At 39.7% G+C, this 25,823-nt stretch overlaps 1 protein-coding gene across 2 annotated transcripts in view; it reads left to right on the forward strand.

The window, feature by feature from the left end:
• LOC124278845 overlaps positions 1-25,823 on the forward strand; it is a 92,333-nt gene that overhangs the window by 24,371 nt on the left and 42,139 nt on the right. The gene's annotated exons all lie outside the window — the stretch shown is intronic.

Consider the following 25,823-nt stretch of genomic DNA (forward strand, 5'->3'; position numbering starts at 1 on the left):
AACGGGATCGGGTGGTCAGGCTCGCTGACTTGGTTGACACATGTCATCGTATCCCAATTGCGTAGATCGATGCTCATGCTGTTGATCACTGGATTGTCTGGTCCAGACTCGATTATTTACAGACCGCCGCCATAAAGCTGGAATATGGCTGAGTGCAGCGTAAAACTGAACTTACTCACTCTTGTTGCCATGACAAGTGCATTTTTTAAAACAAAAAATACAACTGTCAGATTGCTATCAGATTCCATTCGCTTTTTAATGATGACATTTTTTTACTTTCCGCAAATCCCAGATGTTTGTGTGAGTTATCATAAATAACTAAAGAAATATAGCTAATCCGTCGAATCAAAAAAGACGAATCGTTCAAAAACTGTTTTCCAAAGGGATCACAGTTATCGCTATTACAATTATTTCCTCATTACTGTCAAAAGGATACCGAGACTCACAGAGTAATCCTGTACAACTGAAACAGACGCGTCGAAACTGGCACCACATTGACTGAAGGTGGTGCTCAGCTACGACAGCCCTTTACATCTTTACGATTAATATTTGATACTTAATACACACATCATTAATTCTTACTGATCATACAATAAAAGTGAAATCCCAGCTTCCAGACAACACCCAACACCAGAATGTCAGTTGGGTCCTGACTGTGATCGATGTCTAGTAGCGTTATCAGTTTCCTCCGTTTGGTCATGCGATGGCTTCGGTTTACCCAGCCAGGTGTACAGTCTTAACTATCTGGTATTGATGTATCAAATCAGAGGGTTTAGATTAGGCCTAACACAAGGGCGATGCCGGGAGGATTGGGTATTACGGCAACATATAAATTATCACCACAGTCACCTTCAAATGCAAATTCATTTCATGTCATTGCTCAAGGAATTAATAAAAATTGCACAACCAAAAGAAAATTGTACCAAGGAGATTTCCAAAATCTCGGTGTTTATACTTAAAAGTGTACTTCTGTGCTAATGGTGATGACTTCTGATAATGAGCAGGTGTTTGTGACAGACTCACCATTTCTAAGTTAAATATTCTCCTAATAAACTGATCAGGGCGTTGCTCGGGAGAGTTCGCTCAAACGCATCTCGTTCAGTTGGTGTTTATGGAATTTATAACATTCTTCGAAACGCAGTTACTTCGCGGACTTAAAATTCAATGAACCGTCAGAACAGACGTTGTGTGGTCAAACCCTTTGTTCAGCAATATGATGGCGATTTATACATAATCGAGTCCGGATCCAACAAACCAAAATGATATGATTGATATTATTATTACGTATCAATTTAATTCAATGGTTTATTGTTTTTAAGGCCAGTTGACCAATACAACGGTACATTAATGTTTACATGTAAATACACACATGCGCATGAAAGGAATTCTTCTCGTATACGAAACACATTGTATAAGTATTTTCATAGCATGAAATTATAATCATTAGAATTCAATAAATATCTTAAACCATTAATATTTCTGCGTTGTTTGAAAATAAGTGGTAGATCATCTCGAAGAAGTTGATAAATTGGACAATAATATATAATATGGATTTCATCTTCGGTACATTACATAAAGAACATTTAGAATCAGGACTTTCATAATCACAAAAAGAGACTTTCTAATACATTGTATTCCTAGACGATTGTAACAGCTCCTAAAAATAGGCAGTGCCTTCCGAGGTTTTATATTATAGAGATCATAGATGTACATTTCAGAAGTAAATGGTGGTTTTATAGTAGAATAAAATTGTAAGGAGGCTTTTTCTGTAAGATCTGCATGCCAGTTGTGCTTGGTAAGGTCAGTTAATCTTTCCATATGTAGCAGCAACGTATCAGCTGATCCATTATGTCTCATATAATAGGCGTAACAATATATGTTGTTGGGGACACATTCTCACTCCGAATCTCCACAGGGGCACAGGTCTAATCGTCATGAGTTCGAATCTTCACTCGGATCATGTTTTTTGGTACCTCACCACAAACCCGTTTTTTTGCCAAGTATTGAGGACATCCATTGCTTGCGCTTTCATACTCCGAATCTCCACAGGGGCACAGTTAGCCGAGTCTTCTAATCGTCATGAGTTCGTATCCCATCTTCATCCGAATTATTTTCTTGATACGTCACCACAAACCCGTTCTTTTGCCAAGTATTGAGGACATTGCGCTTTCTTACCCCAAATCTCCACAGGGGAACAGTTAGCCGAGTCGTCTAATCGTCATGAGTTCGAATCCCATCTTCACCTGGATCATGTTCTTGATACGTCACCACAAACCCGTTCTCTTGCCAAGTATTGAGGACATTGCGCTTTCTTACCCCAAATATCCACAGGGGCACAGTTAGCCGATTCGCCTAATCGTCATGAGTTCGAATCCCATCTTGGATCATGTTCTTGATACGTCACCACAAACTCGTCCACGTATCCGTGTTGAGGACATCCATTGCTTGCACTTCCGCCCAACACTAAGCCGATGTGACTGAAGGTCTGGACACAGCAGCTTGAAAGTCTACTCACTCACCTATTCATGTTGCAATAACTTAATCAACTGTGAAACAACTATGAGTGATACATGAAATGGAGGCAGCAGATACATGTCGTGAGTCTTATATTTTTACAAGATTAATTCCAGCCGATATGGAACCAAGTCGGAATCAGTAACACTTTCAGTTGGCCATTGATTACGATTTATGGCTGAGTGGGAAACTTCCATCCTCCCGTGTGTCGAACTGAAGCACTGGTCTACCTCATCCCTGTCACTGACAGCTTGTTAATCAGGATAGTGCTGAGGGAGTGCCTATACCTTACAACTATTGTAAATGATTCATACCGGGTTGTGATTACAGAGAAAAGATCACCAACGCCATGGCTTTGTTGACACCTTCTTGGCTATACAAGCGATCTCCCTTCAATTATATATACGGGGCATGCCTTGTTGTCCTTCTTATCGTTCTTAGATCATAATGCTTACACAAAATACGAGATGTGTCATTGTGACATCCAAACTTGCTGACAAACATCAATCATAATGATCTTAGAAGCTCAGAATGGCTACAGAGACAATCTCCGTACAGCAAGAAGCAAATCTCAGATTTAGGTGTCTATCTATTAGTGATGTACCAAGGAGGAGGGTATTCCCAGCGGCTTTGCGTTCATCACTCAGAGAGCCACGCCGGACAAGGAGGAAGAAGGAAACGGGTACAGATCAGAAAGCCGTGGGCAGAGCAAGCTTAAAACATTAATGCACAGGGCAGCCAATAAACAGTATTGCAGTTCATTATGGCTGTTGGACGTAGCATTACACTCAGTCATGCAACCTTCCTATTCATTGTCATGATGCAAGGTTACCGCAATGCTGTTCGTGAAGTCGTAACAATGAAGCATCCATTAACATCAGAGCGTGTGTTCAGTTATAGACGGGGTTAATACAGAGTCAAGGTCTGGCGTTGTTTCTTGATTGAATAAATACCTCAAAGGAATAGCTGGGAAATGTGTAATTGAAGTTTATCTATCAAGGGAGCGGTGGCCTGAAGTTTTTAACGTTTGAACATTTTTGTGTTTCCTTGTGATGAAGAATGAATTGTACCTGGTGGTGATAAACAGTGGTAATTTAAGACTTGCTAATGCCTGGTTAATTGTCCTACATCTTCAGATGATAACACTTGATGAAGCTGAAGAACAACACATTGTAGACATAAATAACTTAAGATCCCGATTTTTCAAAATTCGCAGTGGACTAGCCCTTTTCTCGCTTTAACCGATGCGAATTAATATTTAAGGGTAGGGAAGTGGCAGAAAAATAAACCCACGCATGCTTCTCAGACTTCGTAATTAGACACATATATTGGCATTTCATTCTTAAAACTGAGCAAAACCCTTATGAAATGTGGACTAGCCACAACGCATCCTTCATCCTTATGGAGTAGATGACGTGGGGTGATATGGGAATCATAGTTCAGGATTATTGCACGCATATATAGAGGGGTCTGTGAGTACCTGTGATCTTCCTGACTTATGCTAGTTTTCTGGGGCTAGCCCGCTGAGATAAGACGCATCAGTCAATGATTTCCCTCTTAATTAAACTGATTAGGACTCCACCGGATTTTGCATAATCCCGTCAACGCTGAGTCTCAAGCTGGGTAAGAACAAATCCTCATCTGTGAACAACTCTTGGTTTGAAGCCCCCTTGGGTATGGAACCACTGACTTTCGGCTCTACCCACAAAACACCCTATCCACTAGACAACAGTGGTATTTCGGCTTGGGCTGGCACAAAGAAGATGATAAGCATGAAATATGCTGAAGGAAACAAATAAGGGAACACATGAAAGTACAAGTGTTCCTTTATCCTTTTCCAGGTTTGTTCACAAGCTTTGTATTGCACTTCGGGTGAAAATCCGAGAATAAATAAATGAACACTGCGATGAAGTGGTGTTCCCATAATTGTTTCCCTCGGTATATATATATATGTGTCCACGTGTTAATACCTCATATAAAGAGTTTGAAAATGTTACTTATATTCTTCAATCTTATATGGACAGACTAACGTATGTCTAACAGACATAGCGAAATGTTAGGCGCCACCTTGTCTAGAATGCTACAAATCTGAACTAATTATTTTTCTGAATAGTTGTTTCATAAATTAAATTCTGCCGTGTACCAAAGTACATGGGCTTTTCTGTGTTCGATTCTAAAGTTGTAAATATGTAATATATTACTGCAGTGTCTGCTAAGGCCAATAGAAACAATATTAAGGATAGACAAAATATTTTTCTTGCAATATATGTGGCGTTTTTAGGAGATGCTAACACCGTTATCCAGCCAGTGATGGTGACACCGCTTCCTTGCATTGGTATGTTTAAAACTTATGATCGTACTCGGTCTGTCCACCGTCATATAGCTGGAACATTGCAGTGCGGCGTTAAAGAACATACAACAAAATCGTATTCGTATTAATCGCTCGCAGTTATGTTTCTAGGGGGCTACAGCGTTCGCTCTTCAATCCGAAAGCCCGGGTTCGATTCCCTACATATGGGTCCAATTTGCGAAGCCCATTTCTGGTGTCCCCCGCCGTGATATTGCTGGAATATTGCTAAAAGCGGCGTAAAACTAAACTCAGTGAGTAAGTATGTTTCTAGATTTGTTAGTACTTTGCGACGGCTCTGGGACCTGAATCACGAAGGAGTTTCCTCCCAGATTAAGCTGACATACCGTGGTGTAAGTGACGTTGCTGTTCAAAGCGACGTGGACTCCAACTACATACTTGGGACCTTAGATTGACGAAATCACAAAAGCTCTTGATTACTGGGTCCAACCAGACAACAATAAACGCGGCTGACCTACTGTCAATTAATTGTTGCGACGTCCCGTCGACTTCGTTCTCTGTGGACATCGCCACAATCTATTATACGTCACGGCCTTAAATGAAAGTTAATTAGTGGTGGATGTTGATCATACTCCTTATTGTCTTCGGACTAGTGGAGGGCTGACGTGTCGTGCACTGAATAATTGGAGATGGTATCAGGGAAGATCTGTCTGGAAAGGGCCACTCTCCTGAGCTCCAGAACTCAAATGACAATTGCTTTCTACTGCAGCAAGAATTGGCAAAGCAGTAACGAGTCATAAAAACGAACCTGAATTTTTTACGAAGATTGTAAAATTGTCGCGGTGATGTTCTAATGGCTCTGTGAGATATGCGCAGCTGCTCTTATGCTGAACATTACCAGATGGTTTAAAGAAATGCTTCCAAAGACCTTTACAGGAGGGATGAGTTGTAGGGGAGCCCTCTCCCATACAAACACGCGGACGTTCGGACGGAAAGACAGATGCAGACTCGAACAGGCAATCAATAATAATTTAGTTGTTGGTCCTTCTTATCGTTCTTAGATTATAATGCGTAAACAAAATACGAGATGTGTCATTGTGACATCCAAACTTGCTGACAAACATCAATCATAATGATCTTAGAAGCTCAGAATGGCTACAGAGACAATCTCCGTACAACAAGAAGCACATCTCAGATTTAGGTGTCTGTTGTGTTGAGTTCTGTTGAGCTATTTCAACCTGGGTTGTGTGTTTGTTTGAGGGAAAAATTGTGAATGGTGGTGGTATCGGTAGGTCAAGACAGGTTTACACTTTTCGCGAACACCTTGTGTCTTGATTGACTTTCAGTGATCCTCAACACCAAAAGTAATAGTTTCTGGCTATAGTCTAGACTTTTTTGCCCTGACGTTTTATTGGAATCGCTTTGTTGCTTGGGATCTGTTCCAACCCGAAATGTCCACGTCGTCAGCCTGGAAGACACATAATGATACAATCATTTTGTAAAGCATTTAACGGAAACCTAACCTATAATAATACAGTCATCAATACTGAAAGCAGTGCACAATCGCATTTTTATCATAAGTGTGTGAGTGAGTGAGTGAGTGTGTGAGTGAGTTTAGTTTTACGGCGCTTTTAGCAACATTCCAGCAATATCACGGCGGGGGACACCAGAAATGGATTTCACACATTGTACCCATGTTGGGAAGCGAACCCGGGTCTTCTTCGTGACGAGCCAACGCTTTATCCACTAGTCTACCCCACAGACCCACATAAGTATGTGTTTGTGAATAGAGATGGTAGCAAGTGTTTGCGCAAAAAATGAGTGTATTTAGCCTCATCGCAAGTCCGTCACAAACACATGCAAAGGCACTACCAATTCTTCACCTGACAAAAGTCTATATGGTACACGTATTTATAGATAAATGCATCAGGCATCATTACTGATGCGTCTGAGAAATATCCTACGCAAAGCTTCAATCAAACATTCTGAAAGCTTTAATGAAACCATGAGTGATTAAAACCTGTTCAAACAACTTTTGAGCAAGAGACGTTTAACGCCGTTATGAAATCTCCGGAGTAAGAACATGCTTGATTGTACTGGGAAAGTTGTGAACTGTAGTTGCCAGAGAGCTTCTGAAATATTGCTCGACATAGAAGTTGGAGATATGCAGTTTTGTGGACAGATTGTTACAACAATATTTATGCATACATCTGAATATGAAAGAAATGAGGCGATTGAAATGGATTGTTTTATTTCTAGAATGTGTGGGTAAGTATGTAGAAAGAAACTGACCATTACTGAACAGTATCAGATGATTGGTATACCTGAGGCTTGGTAAGCCTGTTGGTCAACTCCCCTTGTTCTGTTGTTGCAAATACTTACAGAAGTTCCGACTTACATGAACAAAGAAACAGATCAGCCAGAAAGGATGTAAACATTGGTCGCCATGAAGTCCCTACTTCTTGTCTGAATGGCTTAGTCCCAAGATTAACATGGACTGATTCCAGCAATGACCCAAATATGCTATCTTGAAATCAATATTCAATAGCGCAAGGTAATCATATGTAGCTAATACCAGCAATGAAAAATCAAATATTAAAGGATCCAATAAACTGAACGGACAATACATTATTCGTTTTCATCATTGTGGTTGAGTAGAACATATTAATTGGTTAGTCTGTGTTCTCTTGATGAGGTAATAATTCTGTCAAATTAGGACAGAATTTTTCTACGTTTTCGATCAAGGGATGTCTATTTTATAGTGATGTATGTAGAATGACCGGGCAGGTACATCCAGGACAATGAAATGAAATGAAATGATACACTTTCTGGACATCATAATAATAATAATAATAGTCCATTTATATTGCGCGTTTATCCATGCACATTGCATGCTCAAAGCGCTGACATATTACCCCTGTTTAGTTTAGTTTTGTTTAGTTTAGTTTTGCGCCGCACTCAGCAATATTCCAGCTATATGGCGGCGGTCTGTAAATAATCGAGTCTGGACCAGACAATCCAGTGATCAACAGCATGAGCATCGATCTACGCAATAGGGAACCGATAACATGTGTCAACCAAGTCAGCGAGCCTGGCCACCTCATCCCGTTAGTCGACCTCTTACGACAAGCATGGGTTGCTGAAGATCACTTCCAGCCCGGATCTTCATGGGTTGTTGGTGGCGTAGGTCCTGTATGATAGTAACATAGAGTTTGGGAAAAAGGACCATTGGATGGCAGTAGATACATTTTAATAGCTACATGCACGCCAAATCGTTTGAGGCGTGATAGGTCGTTGTCCAGAGTTTTGTCAAATTGGCATACGAGGTACCATTGATCTTAAGTTCAGGTTCGAATCCGACTTTGCCATTATCAAGTCTATCAACAGTTTACCCTTACTCATAGGTTTCACCAATGTTAAAAATATGCCTCGGTTTTCTCTCCTACATCAATCTGACATACTGTACAATATCACTCACTGATATTGTCTTGGCTGGTTGGTTTGTTGGTTGGTTTGTTTGTTGGTTGGTTGGTTAGTTGGTTGGTTGTTTAACGCCGCACTCAGCAATATTTGAAGTTGTTCTTTCACATCGAGTTTCAAAGCAGAATAGTCCTTGGCAAAATATACGCTAACGTTATGCTCATGTTACCCATCCTGAATAACGTGGAGTGAGTGAGTGAGTTTAGTTTTACGTCGCACTCAGCAATATTCCAGCTATATGGCGGCGGTCTTTAAATAATCGAGTCTGGACCAGATAAGCCAGTGATCAACAGCATGATCATCGACCTACGCACATGATTGGGATACTCACTCACTGATATTATACATGAATAACCAAAGTTATCAGTATATCAGAGGTGAGAGTGTAGCTACCTACATGTACTCAAATCTCAAGGACACATGAACATGACATCAGGAATCACATTTCATCTGCCCTTTAATTGAACTAAAACGTAGATCCATATCATTTGTCTTTACAGTCAAATTACCAAACTTAGGTTACATCCATTATCCGATCCCATTACATCTTAGACAAAACATTTCCATTCCTTTTCAAATGTTCCCCAAACAAAATTGCAACTTTTTCTATGTGTTGCGTTCATTATAACAAACACTGGGAACATTTGGATGTCTTACTATCAGTGAACTGAGGTACATGTGTACTACATTACAAGTACTGCCAACAAGGCCTTCCAATGACCTTGAGCCGTGAAGATCCGCGTTAGAACTGGGTGCCGTTGTTCAAAACGACCTAAGCGCTAAGGCTACCTTAGTCTACGTTAAGGAATGGGAGTTACGGTAACCTTAGCGCTAAGATCGCTTTGTACAGCGGCACCCTGATCGTCAGTAACCCATGCTTGTTGTATGAGGTCGACATGATCGGGTGGTCTGTCTGGCTGTCTGACTTGGTGAACACATGCATGTCATCGTATCCAATTGTGGTAGATCAATGCCCTTAGTGTCAATCACTGGAATGTCTGGTCCAGAGTTGATTATTTACAGTTCGTTGTCATAAATCTGAAATATTAATGAGTGCGGCTTTAACCAACCAACCAACAAACAAACAAATCCAATGACAAATTATTATTCAAATTTGTATTAGTTGCACGTGATGCCCTAAACACATCACAATTTCGGAGAAGTTAAACATTGTTGGTGGCGAAGAGCTGCTGGATGAGTGACCATGTCCAGCAAGCTGTGTCACTTCGTATTTCTATAAATTCGGCCATGTCCCACAACGAAAGCTCACCCATCAGCGAATGGGTACCCGACAGAATTAGACGGCATGTGAATGTTATAATCAGGCTCCTCATCGGAAGGACTGGTGGTGTACTGACCAGGGAGTGATGAATGATCCATTGACCGGGGTAATAATATCATGTATCGCTGCTGAACATCTATCCCAGTTGAAAAACGATTTATAAATCATTATTCAAAACAGGTCCAATCTCACAACAAATTTGCACATCACTTACACAAGGTTATGGCCCGGGAAAGCGAAATCTGGACCAAACCTCCTCAATTTTGGTGTCGCTTTCGCCGGAACGGTCAAGCTACAGTGAACACAGAATTTAGCGTTCCCAGGACTCTCAATACACAAGAAAAACAAAGAAATGTGAGTCGTCGTCTGATACCGTAGTCATGGTAGAAATTTAATAAATAAATAACAATAAATGTTTGAGCCACAGACTGTTCACCGATAAGTCACATGGATGGATCATGTGGAGGTGGATCACTGAAGGTGGATCAGGTCAGCGACGTGATCAGTGTCGTTCTTTTCTCAGAGGGTTTTACTACACCGATACTTAAACTTGTCATAGAACAAGTGCTGGCCTCCTCTCAGTGTGTCAATAAACTCTGGCCTGCGCATTTGCCAGTTAACAGGCTTCAACACTAAAATATTTAAACTCTAATTACCTTAATTGTTTACAGATCAAATATAAATTACACACACGTTAACCAACATTTAAACTTTATTCTATTTTCACAAATAATTGAAAATGGCAAAAATACCCAATTGAGTTTGAGTGAGTTGTCTATAGTTCTGATTGATCTTTGTTGGACAATGTCACATGTAAAAGAGCCCGACTTATTCATTTATTGTATTTATAAGGTAACAAGAAACTTCATCTCAGTTGACAGGCTGAGAGGTCGAGTATTGGGGTCGCGCGCTGAAGTACGGTAATCCGATGTTTTCATAGCAATTCGCTTACGCGGCACATAAAGCACAACTTTTGTTTTCGCTTTACCGGGAATAGGGAATATTGAAACATCGCTTTCCCGGGCCGACACCTTACACAACAGACGGGCGCGGACTGATGGGGTGCTGTGGCGTTATCAACTCACCTGAGCATATAGTTGAGTTTTACAGATGCACTGTCAAGTATTGATTAACCATATTCTGTTCTGACAATCCTAAAGGCAACATAAAAACTAGCCTATTGGAATTGTGTTTTTTACAGGAATATTTTGATAACATACAACACAGTTTGAGAATCACATTTCATTCTTTAATGTATCGTCTCCGCAGAGAGCAAAATAATATTAAATGTCAGAGTTATTATCTTTTGATCTTGAGAAATTGGAAATAAGACAGAGTTGTTATCAGAGTACAGTCATCCAGGGCGGCCATTACATCTAGTTTCATATTGATTATATATAATGCTTAAAATATTACAGAATCGGAAGAGGGTGAAGGTTTTTAAAGAAAATCACCTGACACCATGGTCATACAGAGAATCATATTGCTTCTGCCAATACGTTCATCTTCTTTTTCGAATTCGATATAAATGTTCTTAATATACTGGACAAAATAAGTTAGGGATATTGGTATTTTATGATTGATATTTTATCAGTGTGTCAATGAATAAATAGATCATTATTCATAATTTCAAAATTTACATATATCCCTAACTATTTTTGTCCAGTATATGACACCCATTGAGGAATGGAATCATAAAACAATAGAAAATGTTTGAGTTTCAAGCAGTATGTGTAGCACTCGAGTTTGAATAAAAGTACTTTTTTCCAAACGTCTTTAACCTAACACCACCAGTAGCCTGTATTTCAAGCCGAGCCCTTCTCCTCGCATTTATTGATTTGGTAAAATTTAATAAACTGGTTCCATTCCCTTTGTGTCTTAAATCGATAGTCAGTCGTTGAAGGAAACGCACTTGTTACTCATCCATCGATAATGAAATAGAGTTGTCCAGCATTAAACCCTTAGTGTATCTGAGATAAGGTACCACATATTGTTGTCTGATGAGCATAAATGCGAATAAGATGTGGTCTTAGGAATCTCAATCTTCTCCAAGTTCCAAATTACAAACCGCATTTGGGAAAAGAACTTTCAGTTCTACAATTCCTCAGCTGTTGAATAATGTACACTTGACATCAAGCTTTCATCGTCTTTCGCAGTTTTTATATAAAAATATTAATACCTGTTCAGATGTTATTACCTTTAGACTTTAATACCTTTAATGTGCGCTTTGAGCATGCGCCGTGTGGATGGATACCGGCCTTATAGAAATACTCATTTTATTATGTTTGGCAGATTAAATTAAAATGTAGCCGAGAGAGGTTAGGTGATCCCTTGCAGAGTCATTTGGTAAGGCTCATCATCAGCTCTGGTTCCCTCAAAAAATCTACACGCATCCCAGACAGTCTCGGCGAACCCACCAAAAACGTTCCGTAGAATATGGAAACTCCCCAACACTGCAGCCTTCTGCATTACCCAGATTGCCAGAAGGGCTGTGCTGCCGGCGGAGAACCCAGCCAAGAGATCACGAGGTACCAAATCAAGGCCAACGACAAAAAATTCAATGATGTAAATAAATTGATTGGCTTTATCAAAAAGGGCAAGATTAGGTTTGTTAGCAGTTGGTTAATTGACACTGTATATGGACCTTATCAAAAGAAGTTTAAAACTATCATTTTTCATAACGCTCTTAACATGTTAATGGTCGTACCATGGGTTGACCTCGGGGTCAAAGTCACAGGCATGGCGAATACGGTATTAGATACAACGAGCCATGTCATCGTGTCGTTTAAAATATGGGGTGGTGGGGTAGCCTAGAGGTTAAAGCGTTGGCTCGTCACGCTGAAGATCCGGGTTCGAATCCCCACATGGGTACAATGTGTGAAGCCCATTTCTGGTGTCCCCCGCCGTGATGTAGCTGGAATATTGCTAAAAGCGGCGTAAAACCAAACTCAGTCAGTCAGTCAGTTTAAAATATGATGCCGGTGTCAAGGAAGAACATCCATTGACAAGGTGTTGAACAGTCTCAGGTAATTCATTACACAGTCGATGTTTTCATGTTAACATTCTCTCTAAGAATCACATTTTGACGATTGCGAAATGGAAGTGATTGTCCTGGGCAGGAGAAGGAAAATCCGCTGTTTCACTTTAATGACCAGCTGACGTATTCCAGACAAGGTGTGTGTGTGTGTGTGTGTGTGTGTGTGTGTGTGTGTGTGTGTGTGTGTGTGTGTGTGTGTGTGTGTGTGTGTGTGTGTGTGTGTGTGTGTGTGTGTGTGTGTGTGTGTGTGTGTGTGTGTGTGTGTGTGTGTTTGGATTGCTATTTACGGTGCAATGATTTCACAGAAAGCTTCTTAAATTACCAAATCTGAAATAAGAACCATACGCAGAGGAACGACCCTCTGTAATCAGGTATAATTTTTCTTAGTAAGGTGGTCAAGACTCTGGATGCCTTGTTTTGTCCAATCGACTACTCCAAAGGAATAGGAAAGGACTGACACTCAGAAAGTATGTTTATTATTATCATTATTAGATTAAAAGTATTCAGTAAAATTAGAATAGTAAAAGTCTGTAACCAACGCGGTATGGTTTGGCGGTGTGGCCCAGCGGTTACAACCTTCGCTCCCAACGTCACAGACCAGGGTTTTATTTCAAACAGGGTCAATATATATTAATCTCTTTCTCGGTATGAGTCTGCCTCGACATTCCCTGTTTTAGATGTTCCGTAGTGGTATACAATTAGTAAACGGCACCAATAGGTTATATCGTCATATAAAAATATATTTTGGTTTGATTGTTTGATTATCGCAATCAACAACATTTCAGGTGAATACATGACATTTGAATTGATAGCAACTTCTTTTATTCTTTGTCACGGCGTTTCAGTGCTATGTCTTGCTCCTTCAGGTAAGTGCCCGCCAAAGACAACATTCCAGCTATGTGACGGCGGCCTTTAGATAGTGAAGTCTGGATCAAATAAGTGATATGAAACACGATCGACCCAATCTGCATATGATGATACGCTGGTGGCTGAAGCTAGACCCCTATCCCACTAAGTTGACTCCAACGGCCAGCTTAGGTCCATCAGGATCTATTCGAACACGGGATCACTGGGGGTCACAGGAAGTAAACATAAATCGAATTAAACAACATATGGAATTGAAATGATTAAACGAAACCAATTTATAGAAGCACATACACAAGGGTGAATGTTGGACGTATGAATCAGAGCCTCACAAGACGCACCTTGATGCTGTTCAGAATACACCTGTGATTGCGAAGACTGCTTACATACGCTTCTAAATTAATATGATTCCGTAGATCATTAGTTCTTGTCGCTGTCATGTATCAGAATATCGCGCAACTTGAACCGACGAGAAAACTACCTTGGTAAATGTTTAATGGGTCTTTGGTTTTGTCTGAACCGATATGTTCATTTGTAATTGCGAAAAGTTCGCACTGTTCCGCATAAACTTGTTAAATATGTTCCAAGAAATAATTTTAAAACGATTTTGTTTCCATGTACGCGGATACACGATTTGGACCCAAGTTTATAGTTCAGCAAACGTGTTATAAAAGAACCACATTTTAGGTTAATCTTCACCTCTCCGCCTAAGGACGTGGATCGGAGCCAACAATATAATCATGTACTCCCTTCGTGTTAGAGTTATGGCACTGATCACAGAATACAATCAACATCATGACCATTCGTGCATGATTAATATACACAATATGGAAAATTCGGCTGGAAATACAAAAAGTAAGCCAAGGACAATTACCGGTGTTCCTCTGACTGAAAATAGAACAATTACATTTTACGAACTCCAGCAAGCGTTACTAATATGCACTGCAAGCAGTGAGCTTATATGTGATAATGAGAGCTGAGAACATCGTGCCAGTTACTGTCTTAATAGCTCAGTGATTATTAGCGATGTCATATAGACAGTAAAATAAATGAGTCCCGGGGAGGGCGTTTGTGACCTGTTGGCACCATCTGCCATCCGACAATCAGCTGTTTTCCAAGACATTGCAGGCATACATCACTTCCAGATTGGACATTGGCAGGGACAAGTTCGATTATTTAAAGGTTAAGAGTGCCCTGTCCGCCAAGTGCATCTGGTTCTGGACACAGGGTGTAATTGGACTTTATACCAGACACATGCAATTAGAACAGAAATTAAAAGTTGGGACAGTGTCATCGTTCTTAGCAACGACATCACGTCCAGACTGCAATGGGGAAGTCAAGTGGTTTAACTGACTGACTGACTGAGTTTGGTTTTACGCCGCTTTTAGCAATATTCCAGCAATATCACGGCGGGGGACACCAGAAATGGGCTTCACATCAAGCGGTTTAAGCGTTTGCTCATCATGCAGAGGAAACGGGTTTAGATTTACTTATAGTGATTTTGTGGCAACCTTTACCTTGGCATTGATGGAATAATTGCTATACCGGCACAGGCAACTCCCCATTCGCGATCAAATGAAGGATGACATGTTAACAATATGTTTTGGACATCAAAAAATAGTTTTTTGGTAGTTCATTACATTCATTTCATTGATATATGAACTTGTATCATCACTGATGCAACCCGTGTGCGTATAGTGTTGTCATTTCATTGCCTATGTCCTTGTGATCATGTCACTGACTCTACCCAGGTTGTCATTTCATTTCCCATACCCATGTGATCATGTCATTGACTCTACCCAGGTTGTCATTTCATTGCCTATGTCCTTGTGATCATGTTGTTGACTCTACTCAGGTTGTCATTTCATTGCCTATGTCCTTATGATCATGTTGTTGACTCTACCCAGGTTGTCATTTCATTGCCTATGTCCTTGTGATCATGTCATTTACTGTACTCAGGTTGTCATTTCATTACCCATATCCTTATGATCATGTCATGACTCTACCCAGGTTGTCATTTCATTGCCTATGTCCTTATGATCATGTCATTGACTCTACCCAGGTTGTCATTTCATTGCGCATATCCTTATGACCATGTCATTGACTCTACCCAGGTTGTCATTTCATTGCCTATACCCTTGTGATCATGTCATTTACTGTACTCAGGTTGTCATTTCATTGCCTATACCCTTGTGAACATGTCATTGACTCTACCAAGGTTGTCATTTCATTGCCCATATATCTTTATGATTATGTCATTGACTCTACCCAGATTGTCATTTCATTGCCCATATCCTTATGATCATATCGTTGACTCTACCCAGGTTGTCATTCCATTGCCTATGTCCTTATGATCATGTTGTTGATTCTACCCAGGTTGTCATTTCATTGCCCATATCCTTATGATCATGTCATTGACTCTACCCAGGTTGTCATTTCATTGCCTATGTCCTTATGATCATGTCATTGACTCCACCCAGGTTGTCATTTCATTGCTCTTATCCTTATGATCATGTCATGACTCTACCCAGGTTGTCATTTCATTGCCTATACCCTTGTGAACATGTCATTGACTCTACCAAGGTTATCATTTCATTGCCCATATATCTTTATGATTATGTCATTGACTCTACCCAGATTGTCATTTCATTGCCCATATCCTTATTATCATATCGTTGACTCTACCCAGGTTGTCATTCAATTGCCTATGTCCTTATGATCATGTTGTTGATTCTACCCAGGTTGTCATTTCATTGCCCATATCCTTATGATCATGTCATTGACTCTACACAGGTTGTCATTTCATTGCCTATACCCTTGTGATCATGTCATTTACTGTACTCAGGTTGTCATTTCCTTACCCATATCCTTATGATCATGTCATTGACTCCACCCAGGTTGTCATTTCATTGCCCTTATCCTTATGATCATGTCATGACTCTACCCAGGTTGTCATTTCATTGCCTATTTCCTTATGATCATGTCATTGACTCTACCCAGGTTGTCATTTCATTGCCTATACCCTTGTGAACATGTCATTGACTCTACCAAGGTTATCATTTCATTGCCCATATATCTTTATGATTATGTCATTGACTCTACCCAGATTGTCATTTCATTGCCCATATCCTTATTATCATATCGTTGACTCTACCCAGGTTGTCATTCAATTGCCTATGTCCTTATGATCATGTTGTTGATTCTACCCAGGTTGTCATTTCATTGCCCATATCCTTATGATCATGTCATTGACTCTACACAGGTTGTCATTTCATTGCCTATACCCTTGTGATCATGTCATTTACTGTACTCAGGTTGTCATTTCCTTACCCATATCCTTATGATCATGTCATTGACTCCACCCAGGTTGTCATTTCATTGCCCTTATCCTTATGATCATGTCATGACTCTACCCAGGTTGTCATTTCATTGCCTATTTCCTTATGATCATGTCATTGACTCTACCCAGGTTGTCATTTCATTGCCTATACCCTTGTGAACATGTCATTGACTCTACCAAGGTTATCATTTCATTGCCCATATATCTTTATGATTATGTCATTGACTCTACCCAGATTGTCATTTCATTGCCCATATCCTTATTATCATATCGTTGACTCTACCCAGGTTGTCATTCAATTGCCTATGTCCTTATGATCATGTTGTTGATTCTACCCAGGTTGTCATTTCATTGCCCATATCCTTATGATCATGTCATTGACTCTACACAGGTTGTCATTTCATTGCCTATACCCTTGTGATCATGTCATTTACTGTACTCAGGTTGTCATTTCCTTACCCATATCCTTATGATCATGTCATTGACTCTACCCAGGTTGTCATTTCATTGCCCATATCCTTATGATCATGTCATTGACTCCACCCAGGTTGTCATTTCATTGCCCTTATCCTTATGATCATGTCATGACTCTACCCAGGTTGTCATTTCATTGCCTATATCCTTATGATCATGTCATTGACTCTACCCAGGTTGTCATTTCATTGCCTATGTCCTTATGATCATGTCATTGACTCCACCCAGGTTGTCATTTCATTGCCTATACCCTTGTGAACATGTCATTGACTCTACTCAGGTTGTCATTTCATTGTCCATATCCTTATGATTATGTCATTGACTCTACCCAGATTGTCATTTCATTGCCTATGACCTTGTAAATGATCATGTCGTTGACTCCACCCACTTTGTCATTTGATTGTTCATATCCTTATGATGATGTCTTTCACTGTATTTACCGTGATATGTATTGCACACTCATAATCATAGCATTGGCTCTGCCATTATCAACATGTACAGTGAGCTCTGAATTTCTCTGCGATAATATGTCCCAATACCCCTCTTGGGTCACTCCCTGACTTGTATAAATTTGCTACAATAACTGTTATATGCTATTGTCATATAAATATCAGAAACAAATTAAAACGTAGCATAGGGGCATTCATTCCAATATACATGTATAAAGATATGAGAACAATGTACAGTGTTATATGTGTGTTATATGTGTGATGTGAGAACAATGCACAATGTTATATGTGTGATGTGAGAACAATGTACAGTGTTATATGTGTGATGTGAGAACGATGTACAGTGTTATATGTGTGTTGTGAGAACAATGTACAATTGTTATGTGTGTTAAGAGAAACAAGAATTTTCTATATGTGTTATACATACCATTAAGGCCACAAATAGAGATGTAACAGTACCATGTTTCAGTAAATCTAATTACCGATGACAGTGACGAACTCATTAGCCCACAGAGGTTCATGATATAAAGGTGATGTACGACTTAAATTTCCCTCAGGACCAGGAAGCAATGCATCCACCAGCAGCTAACACAATATTCCAATATTAAAATTCCCCAGATGGGATTTTGTTATGATATATTTATCTATATGATGACTACACGTGTCGAAGTTAATATGATTAATATATATCTGTATTATTTATTTCTTTGAATTCCCTTATTGCCTGGCTTACATTGACAAGTAGATTCACAGATGAGAATTGTCACCATGTTATCCCTGGAGGGGGGACTCTATAAACCAATTAACTTTGGTGTTATATAGATTAGTCCGATACAATTCATACCTTAACTGTCTGAACTCGATGGGTTTGACACACCCTTAAGACTATTTCAAACGGTATGTCATCTCGTATGGAAGAAAACCCACTGTGGAGCACATCTCGTGGGTGTGAGTCGAGATTATGAAATCTGCAAGTCTGGCTCGAAATCACCGGGTGTGATGCTAACTTTATTATGTGTCCGAAATTGAAAACAAAAACATACATGAAGTTAAAGGGATAAAACATCCCGCGAATAAATTTATGTTTCGCGTTTTAATATATTTGAATCTGGGCACCTGGGACTTTGAATATTGTAGCTTCATAAAAGAGTTTCAGAATGAGTCCTTGTAGTTTTCTCAACCATCCACGTGATTCAGGGAGGTGAAATACACCTGAACCAGTTATCCGTTTTCGAACTTTTGTTAGTGTCAGTCAGCTTGTGGCACAGTTACTATGCTACCTTGTTTCAATTGTATACGTCTTTCATTCTTCTATACGTCATACGACTGCGATGTTGACTTGTGCCATACGTTCCAAATGTTTTTCAGATGAGCAATTGACTAGGCTTTGCACGTGTTTATGACGGAGGCCACACGTGGACTGGGATACACTTAACTTTTCGCGAACACCAAGTATCGTCACTATTTGATAGTGATTCAGAAACACATTTATACACATTCCAGACACATTTGGCGCAGGAGTTCAGATTTGAATGTTGATGTTTTTGACATATTTTTTACTTGTCATCATCACAATTTACTCATTTGAAACCCCACGACGTCGTGTATCTCTTATTTTTGTTTGTTTTCACTTTAATGTGTGACGCTGCTTTACGTCAGTGAAAACTTTGTAAGAAAGTTTAAAAATTCTAGAATTCCAGAAGCTCTAATTCCAGTTATCTTAACAGTATTTATACTTAATAATAATATAATGTGAAGTAAAATCGATAAACCTTTTCAATTTCAACAACTTTTAATCAGCAGAACCCGTTAAATGTTCATATTTCTATCCTGTTATCGATCTAATAGGTGGCATTATCCTGTTTCCTGTCTTCCTCCCCCTCAACGACACCCACACCATCGTATTCAGCTACGTCATTGATAAACAAATGTTGTTCCCCAGGGAAATTTTCAATGTTGTATTACAATGGTGTCTACATTTCACAGACGTTTGGAAGAGTGACATAACAACTTTGGACATAACAACTTTGCTCCCAAAGTCAATTTCTCCTGCAGATATGTGTAAAGACACATACTTACATAAGAATGGGGACATCTCACTGTGTCTGCACCTATTGCTCGAGGTAGAGGTTCAGTCGGCCGTTGTAGATAGGTTAACAATAGGGGGATTAACTAGAGTCTGTTGCAGTAAATTAGGGGCGCGGTGGGCGAGCTGGTTAAGGCGCCAGGCTAGTGATCCAGCGAGGTTGAGGTGTCGGGATCGAGCCCACCTGTGACCGGGTGTAAAGACCTTGGAGTCAACTTTGTGTGCAGACTCTTTCAGTGTTGTCACAACCCCTAGTGTATAGTACACATCCCTGTGCACTTAAAAGAACCCACGAATCCGTTGGTATTTGACCAGATGGTGGCCACATGAATACGTGCAAACACCTAGTTGCGGGTACAGCAACGTGCAGTGAACATGGACAAAGTACTGTGACTATGTGTCCCAGTCCACCCAGCTGTGAATGGGTACCTCGTTAGGATGAGAAAGCCACAATAACTCGGTGCGCCTAGTGGCTGCAAGAGTTGTATACTCCCCAGGGATTGATAATGCGATGTGCCGTTGATATTGACATCTAATGATCGAGGGAACAAATACCAGCGCCTTGAGCATGCACTAGTGCGTGGATATGTGCGCTATATAAATATCCTATAATAAAAAAATATTAAAAATAAATAAATTAGACCTCGACTCCAGAAATACTCTGTTCACATAATTTATTCATGTACATGCCTATAATAACATACCCATTTACATTTAAACCCCAAGCAATGCGACACAGCATCAGCATATTCTATGGCACTTTCCCTCCTGGTCATCAAGTCCTTTTTTCATTTTCAGTTTTTGTGTCAAGATTCAGGTACTTTCTTCTCTTTGGTGCCAGGCTACCACCAGCCTGAATCTGGAGAAGAACAGTCTCGGTATGGGACTGCTCTTCTTGATCTATCCACGAACTTGTATATGTTTGGATGGTTGGTACCTAACTTGTTTAGCTTCGAGAGCCAACCTTCCAGGTGGTTGGTGGTCCTGGAACCATGGTTGGATGTGTTTATCGTAAGTGGGCAGTTCTTTCTACAGCAACGACAGTGCACAGTTATGGTTCTCCTGCTCTTGATGCTAACTCTGTGACCATTATGAACAAGGTTCTGTCCACCTTGGGAGTTAGCAACAAACCGAACCGTTTTTGCAATGACCAGTGTGACCAGTCCAAGCAATTGGCAACACTGGCACTCAAAACTACTCACTTATCAATATATGATCTTAAACAATGACATTCTTTAAAAGTGTTCATCCATCGGGTAGCCATAAATAATTTGACATTAATTAAACAGTGTTCACTCTGTGAGAACAGTTCACCGGCACATGCCAACATTAATTAAACAGGCTATAACCAGAAATGCAGTAAGCTAACAACATATGCAGGGTGCAGGCACAGTGGGGTTAAACCGAAAAAATCATGGGTCACGCACAAGCGCTTGGATTTTCTCTTGAAAATACCCATTAAGCCGTACTGAGGTAGAAACCTTGCAAGTGATGAACACAAATCTTGTCTTGTCTGTCATCTTATTTTCATATTTTTAAAACTAATTTTAATCAATAATTTTGAAATAATAGCAATCACGAAGTTATTAAGACCTGATGAGACACCTGTTCTTGGTTTATCAGTGTGATGCATTGTCCGAACGCTGGGAGGTGCAAGTGACACACGATGGAGTGGGTGTCGTTGAGGTACAATACTCTTTCATCCAAATAACGATTCAAACGAAACAACCAAATATTGCTTTGAAACTTTCTTGCAAATTTCGAAAATATCAATCACCTGCCAGAATGAGAAAAGTTTGGAAAGAGTTAGGTGTTTGTAATCGATCTTATATACATTGCCCTACAGCATTAAGTCTACAATGATCACGTTGCAGTGCTGGCACATAGTCAGCCGAATGGCGTAAATACGAAGATGTCGCAATATACTTATCATGTTTCAGTATATCGGCATTTCTGTTCCTCCATCATATTGTTGAAGGTCTAACTCCACCCTCAGCTTCATTCCAGGCGGTCTGTAAATAGTGGGCTACGGACCAATCAATCCAGTGAATGATATCCTGAGTATCGATCTACGCAATGTCGATACGATGGCATGCATGAACCACGTCAGCAAGCCTGATCCCCCAATTCCGTTAGTCCCCTCTTACAAGAAACGTAGGTTGCAGAATACCCATAATTCTAACTCGAGTCTTCCCAGGGGTCTATCATCTGTACAGGGGGAATTTGGTATTTTCAGCGGAAATGACTCTGACTTCGCAGGAATAGGTACTTAAGCTGATTCCGGTTGATTCCGAATACATCAAAGTAATAAAGATCTATTTAGAGGCAGTGAGTATTTATTGATAAAAATTGATCGGATAAACTTCAAAGGCAAAGGCCGAGGTAAGGATTGGGTATCTTTTCTCCCTTAGGAGAAAATGTTAGAAAATCAGCAAACCTTTTGGATATAGATAGAAGACATACTCATTTACGTGTGTGCGTGCGTTTACGTGTGTGCGTGCGTGCGTGTGTGTGTCCACCGTATTCTCCCTTAAAGTTGGGGAAAGCTTTCCCCAACATTTCAGCCACACAGACGTCCAAAAGTTGCAACAAATAGAAAGCAAAACCAGCATGGTCAATCAGTTTTATGACAATATTTCAAATTCACGTATGGCTTCAATTCAAACTTTGAAAAATACTCAAACCTGATAAAACCCGTACAGGTTTCATTTCACAAAGAACAAATTTAAAAAAATATGAATCGAGGACTAGTACGAAGGGAAAAGTTTCAGAGATGTTTATAAATACGACATAATGTGTTACGCAACTGACAACGTGGAAGCCATATTTTAGTCGCAATACAATGACAAACGATATGTGTCTACAGAAAATATTTTGACACAAGCCAAGGGCACATAGGTTTAGAACTAGATCATTTAATTTCATTGTAAGTAGGAGATCACATTGAAATTAAATTGAAATACAAGCACACAGTATAATATGTCGAGGATATGAATACAGATTTGATCTGTTCGCCATGTATCCAGCCCAAACAAGAGTTGTTAATATCCGCTCCTCGTCCAGCTCAAGATGTCTATCAGTCATTTTAGTCAGGTAAGCCGATTGACGCCGGTAAGAACAGACAAACGTTGTATGGAGATTAATGAAAACCAGGATTACACATGAAATGTCAGTTGTCGTCTCGGCTTGTTCATTTGTATTGTGATTCATCGCCAGCCTCAAAGGTTACAGCCAAAGTAAGCATTGTGATGTATATGGAATCTCATATTGATAATAAATCTTGGAACTAATGATATTTTGATTAATATCTCTCTGCAATGTACAACAATACGTCACGATCCAAACTGACAGGTACATTAACCCACTGGGAAGAAAGTACTCATTCCAGTTATGGTTTCATGTAACATTTGGAGGAATTGTACCTCTGTACATAAATAATGGCATTAATAAAACAAATTCTTAAGTATACCTAATTCAAGACTTGAGGGATAATAAAATTTTGATTTAATTATTCAATCTTCTAGAAAATTGGATGAGTAAGTAAATGAATACTCTGTCTTAAGTATCCTCAGATTCCATTTGGTGTAAAGTGCAAAACAGCTGTGAAAATCATACGAATGGTCCCCGGAAAAATGAAAATAAGTGATGACACAACACCAGAGTTGATTAGATCGGATAGCGAGAAAAACAGGAAATTAAATGCTTGGCGGTTCTTGAAATATTCTAATTTGATGAGATTTTTCACGAAGCTTTCTAATGCTGTTGGGCCATTTCCCATCTTTTGAACTCTTCTTTGAGAAACGGTGAGAAGACATTGTAGAAACGTCATGAAGGAACACGTCCCGTCAGGTTTTTCACATACTGCGATAAATTCGTATTGATCCCCATAATGAACACTCTTTTACTGTCATAATTATTAAGATAATTTGAAGACATGTATTTGGAAAAAGACATTTCTGGTTTATTTCTAGACATTCGTATACGTCAGTAGACGAAAGCTTTGCTGGGAACTTTTAACCTTTATAAACCTGTTTTTAAAGTTTTAAGACGAGGCTTTAAGTAGTTTGGTAAAGAGATCACGAATAACGATGCCCACCCTCCACATGACGCCGTCAGGACAATCTTCAAATAAAGTTCCATTACGTGTCAAGAGTCCCAACAACAGAAAATCAATTTGACAGAACACGTCAAGTAGATTGAAGACTTGCTGTCTGACAGACACACAGTCTCTATCAGTTATACAAACATTGATCGATAAATCATCCCCAAGTCACATGGAAACAATTTCATAGCTATCCCATTTTAAGCAACCTTCCAAAAGGTCCGTTTTGCTCCTCATCCCAAGTTTGGTCTGAAAGAAGGATCTGAAAGAAATAACGGGTGACACGATGACAGAATGCCACTGACTTCATGGCTGCCGGAATCGTGTTGTAACCATGTTGGTTAGATCTCGGTCAACCTTCACCAGATGTGTCTGCCATAAGCTTCCTGGTCGATAATCATGGGGCACACAAGGCCCAATCGTGTTCTGTTTAATTGCATTGGTTGATTGAACTTTATGGCCTTAGAAAACAATCTTTTTCAAGTTCTGAGATCCAGCCCTGACTGAAAGGAAAAGGTTCCGCGTGTCTTCAGTGTTCTAACTATGCTTTGTTCTGGCACAAGGACCACCCGCTGTTTATGGAAAGTAATATTGTTCTCATTTGTCTTAAAAGAATGTATGTTTATGTTTGTGATGATTGAACAGCCCTGAATGTCGTGTATGCCCTTAAGAATTATATATGAAGCCGATATAAAACAGTGGAACCAGTAATCACTCACTGGAAGTCAAATCGCTAAGGGCATGGCGTTTCCTGTAGAAGTGGGAATCATTCCCATTTAACGCCAAATCACGGCCTGCTCACGGAAGGTTATTTGCATTGCAACCGCGTTGACACTGTATGACGTCATCAATGAAAGACGCTGAATGTTGGACATTAAGGAAAATATTAAGTTGTTTTTAGCTCTTCCCTAAGACACTAACTCAATAACATGGAGGAATTCTGACGGTGTTTTATAATGGTTGAACGTGTTTTCAGAATGGGCTCAAGTATGAAAAGGTTGAATTGTTTTGATTATGATTTTAGTCAAAACTGCAAATTTGACTGGTAAATTATGCATTTTAAAGGAAAGTCTGTCAAGTTCAATGCAATGCAGTGACATTATCTAGTATATGTTACTTTGTGGCATTTTGAAAAAAATCAATGTGAAAACAAAGTTACTTGTCCTGCAGACATGCATATCAGACAAGTAGAACGATACGACTGGAATTATTTTATTCTAGTCTGGGCCATCATTCTTATCCAGGTAATTCAGTTACACGGTGAGACGCGGTCGTGTTTATGTGATTATTTGGTTGGAAATGTTGATACTGGGACTAAAATAACGCCCCTGTGTGAACAGATCGAGTCCAATTTCAAGCCCTTGTTTTAGTCACTCAGCCTATTGGCGTGTAAAGCATCCTTCAGGTATGTGATCACAGTGTGCTTTCAAAACAAATCTGTCCCAGTTTCAGGAATCCTGTTTATTATCAGTCAAGACCTATTTTTTGACCGGAGATTGGTCAGAAGCCGTGGTGCACACATCTTCGGTTATCTAGGGCACAATAATATCCGTTCTATTTTGAATACCCTCGACCCGATCTCCCTACTAATGATCTGGAAGTGACGTCACCATCTCCATCTTTCATACTTTATTATTTGATTCTACGGCTATATCTGAAATCCCGCTGTCGAATGGAGCTGAACAAGAAAGATATAATGATGAATATGACCAGGGTATATATCTGGACAGAATCAGCGTAATACTCCTGATAATAAAAGATCTATTGCAGAATATTTTGCAAAAGTCAATCAGAAGCTGGTTTGGAATAGCTAACAAAAGATGCATATTATTAATAGTGTTTTCTTCCGTATGTGTACATTTTAAGATGACATCATAATGATATGAT

The sequence above is a fragment of the Haliotis rubra genome, unplaced genomic scaffold, assembly GCF_003918875.1.
Source record: "Haliotis rubra isolate DU_JTF1 unplaced genomic scaffold, ASM391887v1 Scf242, whole genome shotgun sequence".
Classification (NCBI taxonomy): Eukaryota; Metazoa; Mollusca; class Gastropoda; order Lepetellida; family Haliotidae; genus Haliotis; species Haliotis rubra.